Raw genomic sequence first — 6,854 nt, 5'->3', positions numbered from 1 at the left:
TGGGGGGCGGTGCCGCTCCCCGTGCGTGTCCGCTGTCCGCTGTCCGCTCCCTGAAGCTCTCCCGATCGCAGGTGACCAGCTTCCAGACCAGCTTCCAGCTTCACTGTCTTCCCCGCTTTTAGTGCTACTATTGCATCTTCGGCTCAGAAATCGGCCTTTGCGCTTTGTGCCCGAGCCCCACCCTTTTCCGTCTGGCTCCCTCCTGCTGGCAGAGCCATCGCTGCCTCCTCGGCGGTCACCTCTGCCTCTCTGGCTCTCATGTCCTCCTTTGCTCCCCAAACAACTTGGGCTCCGTGCCGCTACGACGCTGGTCTCAGACCAAACGCAGCTGTGCTTAGGTTTAAAAAACTGTATCAATGGTTCCCCGCCCTGCCCCCCGCCTTTTAAATAGACCTTGTTTCTTTTAGAGCGGTTTTAGATTCACAACAAAATCGAACAGAAGGTACAGAGATGTCCCATAGACGCCCTGCTGCCCCCCACGCCCTGCTCGCCCCCACCGGACGGGACATTCGTGACAACTGAAGCACCCAGAGTCCACAACTGACATTCGGGTTCACACTTGGTCTCGTACATTCTATGAGTTTAGACGAACGTACGATGCCACATATTGACCATCATGCAGAACCGTTTCACTGCCCTAAAAATCTGTCCTCTGCCCTGTTCACCTCCCTCCCACCAGCCGCCCCCCACCCCATCTTCCTACTGCCTCCTGATCTTGCCTTTCCCAGGAGGCCATGGAGCCGGAGTCACGCGGTCCGTAGCCGTCTCAAACTGGCTTCTCTCGCTGACGAATACACACGTGGGCCCCTCCACGCCTTTTCCTGCATCTGTCCTTTTCACCCCCCCCATGTCGCTCGTCCTCTCATACAGCATCTAGATAGTTCTGTAGCCCCGAGGGGTGCAAACAGGCCGCCCCGCCCTGCGAGCAGAAAACAGACACATGGGGGGCAGGGGGTGGGCGCAGTCTGATCCCCAGGATGCCTCAGGCCCCCCAGCCTCTCTGAGGTCCTCACCTCTCCCCCCTTCCCCAGGTTCCTATCTCCACCCGCCTACCCCCCACCGTCCCCATCAAGTCCCATAAAAATATCAAACGGGGAAGTAAAATCTCTCCCTGTTTTTCAAAAGCGAAACTTTTACAAACCGCCTTTGATCCACAGATGTAATTAGCATTAGAATTGGAGATGGAACGGATATTTGTCTAAAAGCATTAATTTAATTCCTGGCCCAGTTTTTTTTTTTCTTTTTTTTTTCTTATCAGCGCCCTGCTTCTACCAGCGCCCCTGGAGGAATCAGAAATCGGAGCGAAGGAGCCAGTGGGTCTTCAGGCAGCGAGGGCACAAAGAAAAATGACGTGGAAAACGTTTTCAAATCGAGACGGATGGGGTGACCCAGGGAAGCGAGTTTGTTTTCACACCGTGAGCCCAGGCTTGCCCCCAACGTACGGATGACAGAGCGTTTTAACCGACAGCGGCTCATCTCCACGTTTTATGTTCGTGCTCCCCACGCTCCCTAAAATGGCGGAAGGAGGAAGCTAAGCACAGAAGCTTCCCGCACGGTCCTGTGGCCCCCAGGGCCATCTGCCTGTCGGCTTCTTGGCTGGACTTTTAGAAGTTGCTTTGAATCACCACAGAGAGTTTATAGGCGACGATTTACAGCCAAAGTGGTGACGTTCTCAGAAGGGTGAGAGACGCTTTATCTTACTGAAAGGGGAAATGCACGTGATTCAAAGTTATGTTCTTCTGGTCACTTGCGGGGCTCATTGGCTCAGGCTGATGTAACAAAACCCCAGAGACTGGGGCTCAAACGACAGAAATTTATCCTGTCCCGTCCTGGGGGCTGGAGTCCAAGTTCAAGGCGTCGGAGGCGCGCTTTCCTCCGCGGCCTCTCTGTGCGTGGACGGCCGTCTCTCGCCAGCTGTCCACGTGGTTGACCCCCTGCACGCACATGCCCTCTTCTCATAGTGACACCAGCCGCATCGGATGAGGGCCCACCCTAACGGTCTCCTTTGAACACAATCGCCTCCTTAAAGACCTTATTCCAAATATGGCTACATGCGAGGTGCTGGGGGTGGGGATTCCAACAAGCGAAGGGGGGGTGACACGCTTCTGCCCACGACACCTGCTCCGCCAAGCATCCAGCAAGGCCGGCTTCTCCTCTCTCCGGAAGGGCCACCTCGGTCCCCCTCGAATTCACAAGTCCTGCTTTGTAAACCTAACTGTGTGCATTCTAGGAGGAAACGCAGCCATTGGAAAAGCCAGAAGCCCCCAAATTAAGCCACGCAGTGGCCCTGCCACCCTCTGCCCGCGTCTGAGCAGCGAACGCCCTCACCCCAGGTCGTGCGGACGAACCCCGGAGTTCACATCCTGTTTTCCTTCGCTCCTCAGAACCTCCAGCAACGCCCGCAGCTCGCCCCTCGTCGTCCTGACCCAGCGTCCCCGTTAGCTGGAGGGTTCCAGGTTGTTTAAAGGCTAATAACTCGTGGGCGTCCTCCTGCCCCTCGATGTGTTGTCATCTCCCATCTTTTCCATCCTCAGGGAGGGAGGCACCTGCGGCGGAACAAAGGCTGAGCGAGTCGCCGAAGACGGCCCTCGGAACCGGATCAAAGCCGCCCTGAGTGGGAATCATCGCCCCTTCTCAGCTGGGGGTGCCAGTGACACCGTCTGAGCACGAAGATCACTCACTCCTTTCAACGAGGGAAAAGGAAAAAGGAAGCACAGGAGGAATTCTGGGGAGAGGCTGGCGACTTGGAGACACCCCAGAAGCTCGGCAGGCGCTACCCGCCCTCAGGACATGGCTGGCCATCGCCCGGCGGTTCCAAATGTTGCTTTTTAAAATCCTGACTCGAGGAAGAAGGAAACAGAACTTTGCACATGTGTGCGTGTGCAGGAGAGAGTGCGTACGCACATGTGTGCGCGCGTGGGGGTGTGCGTGTGCACGTGTGTATGTGTGCTCATGTGGAGTGTGTGCGTGCACATGTGTGCGTGTGCATGTGTGTGCACGCGCGTGGGGGAGTGCGTGTGCACGTGTGTGAGTGTAGCACGTGTGCAGGAGAGTGTGTGTGCACGGCGTGAGTGTGTGTGCGTGTGTGAGAGTGTACGTGTGTGAGCGCGTGCGCGTGCATGCGCAGGAAGAACAGAGCACCCTCCCCACCTCCTGCGCCTGCAGTCGGCTCACCTTCCGCTTTGCGGGTCTGGAGCGGGTTGACCTGGCGGCTCCGACACCATGCGGCCCCGGCTCGTCCCCCTCAGCTGGTGACCAGCAGCAGAGTGCGGCGCAGTCTCTCTTCCTGTCCCTTTGTCCTTCTCGACAATGACTTCACGCCTACAGGAGTCCCACTCTTCCGGAGGTCGGAGGTCGCAGAGCGCGCCCAGAGGGCCGGACACGGCGCAGGCGGCTGGGGCGAGCGTCCCGGGAACCGCGCGGGGGTTAGCGACGCTCCCCGCGCCCGCGCGCCCGCGCCCCAGGGCCATGCAGGCCGGCGCGGGACCCGCGCTGGGCAGACCTCGGTCATCACCTCCGCTGCCCAAGGCAAACCTGGTCACCGCAACCACAGGGCCAGCGTGACGCTGCCGGCCTAGGACGTGGCCAGTCTGGCCCCGCGGGGATGTCGCCCTAGGGTGGTGCTTGATGGATCTCCGGGGCGGGACGCACCGGCCACTGCGGCCAGCGTCTTCCCTCCGAGCCGAGCGACGCTGCCACCGTCGGGAGAGACGGCGTTTCGCGTTCGTGACACACGCGGAGCGATGCGCACGTGCGTGGTCCTCGTGCCCACGACCACAGACAAGTGAGGCGCCGGCAGGGCGCGAGCGCAACCGGGGACCCTCAAACGCTCCCTCGGTGCGCAGTGGGCACAAGCCCCAGCTCCCCAGAGGCGCAGGGGACCCCGTGGGCAGGACAGGGGAAGGCGAACCCCATCCAGGAAGCTCCCAGCACTGGCCCACTATGTGGAAGGAACGGGACGAGCCCGTGAAGCGACGGGTGACAGCCAGGATGGCCGCGCACGGCGGCACGCCGGAAGCGGGGCCCTGCCCGGTCCCGACGGAGCGCGCGCGGGGCGGGGCGTCGCGGACTGAGAGCCCTGGTCCTGGGGTAACGAGGTGACACTTGCCGCCGCCCCCCAAACCCCCGTCCTGCCCACTCCCCTCCTCCCCGAGTCCGCTTAGATTTTTGCATCACAAAAATTGTCGGTGTGGGCGGTTCGGTGCGGCCCGCAGAACCGCGCTCAGAAGGAGTGGAGGGCCAGGGGAAGCGCTCCCCATAGTCAGAGAGACGTGGCTGCTGGGGCTTTCATTTTTTTTCCTTTAAAAAAGCAGTAGCTACTCTTTCTTGTAAAGTCAGAGGAGGCAATTTTTTTTTTTTTTTGATTACAAAGAAAATAGCAACAGCGGGGTGTTGCCGTATTCGGTCTGTGCCCTTTAAAATCCCAGCTTCGGGATACGCCATTAACTTTCGCCTTTCTCTTCTGCTGTGAGCTTTTGCAAAACACCCATCACGCCCCAGACGTCCAGGCAAATTCTCTGAAGATCGCTGGCCACGCAGGATGTGGGGCGGGTGGGAACCGCTTCACCAGCCAGCCATCCCCTGCCCCATGCGCTCTGCACCCCGTTCCCACCCCAGGAGCAACTGGTCACCATGCAGCCGAAGTCCCACTAACCCCACCGGCAAAGCAAGTGAAAACGGGTAAGTTCTGCCCCTGGACTGCCACATAATACAAGGGTGCACCATCGCAGTGACCCCAGGGCACCCGGGTCATGTCGGCAGGTCAGTTTCAATATACTCATTCCTGGCTCTGCAACTCACCCTCTGCCAGGAATGTAAACTGTCACACACGTGTCACCTTTGCCCCCTGCCATCTTCATAGCTCCTGGCTTCAAAGGATGCTCTTCGCGTGGAAAATGCTTTATGGAGAAGAAGAAAAAAAAACGGCCATGGCTACACAATTATTTTAGAAACTCTGCATTGTGTTTGAGCAGAGGGCGTACGCCCTGGCTGAAGTCTGCCGGGCTTTCAAGATTAAGATCTAAATCCTGAGGTTTAGAAATATGAAAGTCACAAGCACAATTGTCCGACCCACGAAGCCTGTTCTTTGCGCCTTGAAATAAATTAAAGAATGACAACTCACCTTACCGTTTTCAAATAAAAGGAACAAAATCCCAGGGCTAATGAAGCTTTTTTTTTTTTTTGAAAGTTGGATTATACCGATGATTATTTTTTACCCCTTTGAACCTTCAAAAAACAGCTACTTTGAAATGTCGGCAGTGCCCGGCAAGAAGTCTGTTGACCTCTCTGTATTGCGATTTCTCTTGAGAATTCACAACCCTTGCCTTGGCAAAGGACAATAGGAGGATGCTATGCTGAGCGGAGGGACGCGGAAGGCCGGGTCCAGGGCACCGAGTGACCAGTCAGGACCGAAGGGACGCGTGGGCTCAGTCCTGTCTTCGCTTGAAGCTCAAACACATCAGTTGGGGACATGTGAGTGCCGCAGGCGTGTTACGATGATCAACGCGGTTAGCACGCCATGCAAATGGCATCCCCCCACTCAAAGAACACACTGTCCCCGAAAAGGAAATCTCTGCCAGCAGCCTCCAGGAAGACATGCCATCCCTACCGCGCGGTACCACGTCCATCTGTACAAAAATTACACCGCTCTACGATTGTGAGACAGAGCCCCAGGTTGACACCGCCCCTGGTGTGTGCCTGTGACAAACACCTGTTGCTTCGTCAGATGACTTCTAGGCAGGTGCTCGATTGGTTGTCCCATTTCAAAGTGTCCACACATGGAAGGGAGCACTTTACAAGAGCGAGCTTTGTCACCTCAATGGAACCGTTCCCGCTTTGGGGGAAGGGTCCTCGAATGTTTCCCAGAGAGAAAATTGCTCCAAACATCACTGTGCCAATGACGTGGCTCATCCTCTGTGGTTTTGTTCCCATGCTGATTCTCGTTTGGTTCGAGGAGAACAAACAGCTCTCTCGGACGAGTCTGTGGTAAGAATACAGGCAGCTCAGGACACGCCAGCTTCCGGGGCTCCTTATTCTCACGTCCCCGAAGTTTATCCCACGGACACTCAGTTCTGTCGCTGAGTTTGCCTTGCTTTATTTAGCAGGTCATTCTCAAAATGGAAAGTCCGCAAAAAGCACAGAACTCGAGGGCGAGATGACCTGCCGAGAAAGAAGTGTGTAACTCAGCCGAGTCCCTGCACGCGGCGGGTGGGTGACAGCCCCGGCGACGGACAGTTCGCATTCTCCATCTCAGCCTGTCGGCCCACGTCCTCGGGGCGTCCACGGTTTTCTGTCTTCGAGCCTGACTGTCTAAATTTTCATTTTAGAAAAGCATCATTTTCTAGTTACTCCTTTTTCATAATAGCACCTCAATCACTGTCCCAGAAATCGTTTTTATCCTAAAAATGTCTATTCGTTCGTTACGTCTCTCCTAAGATGGCGCTTCCTCCAAGTGGCTTTCCTTTAAACCGCAGTCGCCGATCGATTTTCTCAAGGGATGCGAGTGGATCTGTTTCGAGATCTGTTCTGATCACTTTGGCGTCCTCCACCCCCAGCAGGGACGTTGAGAGGAGCTGGGGCCGGTTTGCGACCTTAGGTCGGCTCAGCCTCGCATCCTGTCTCCAGCTACGTGAGGTGCAGCGTTCATTAAATCTCTCTCCTCGATTTCGCCACTGGCAACATCGGAAGCACAGAACCCCGGCCTCGGACGTGTCTGAGGCTTCGATGAGATATCGCGTGGACGCACGTGCCCAAGCTCCTGCACCGGGGCGAACACGCAGGGCTGGTGAGCGTCAGCGCCACCGTTATGGCCGTGACTACTCTCTCTCTGGTGGTCGCTTTTAGCCCAAATGTGG

The sequence above is a fragment of the Pteropus medius genome, unplaced genomic scaffold (assembly GCF_902729225.1).
Source record: "Pteropus medius unplaced genomic scaffold, Ma_sr-lr_union100, whole genome shotgun sequence".
Classification (NCBI taxonomy): Eukaryota; Metazoa; Chordata; class Mammalia; order Chiroptera; family Pteropodidae; genus Pteropus; species Pteropus medius.
The sequence above is the reverse complement of the archived record's forward strand: the minus strand, read 5'-3'. Positions refer to the sequence as shown.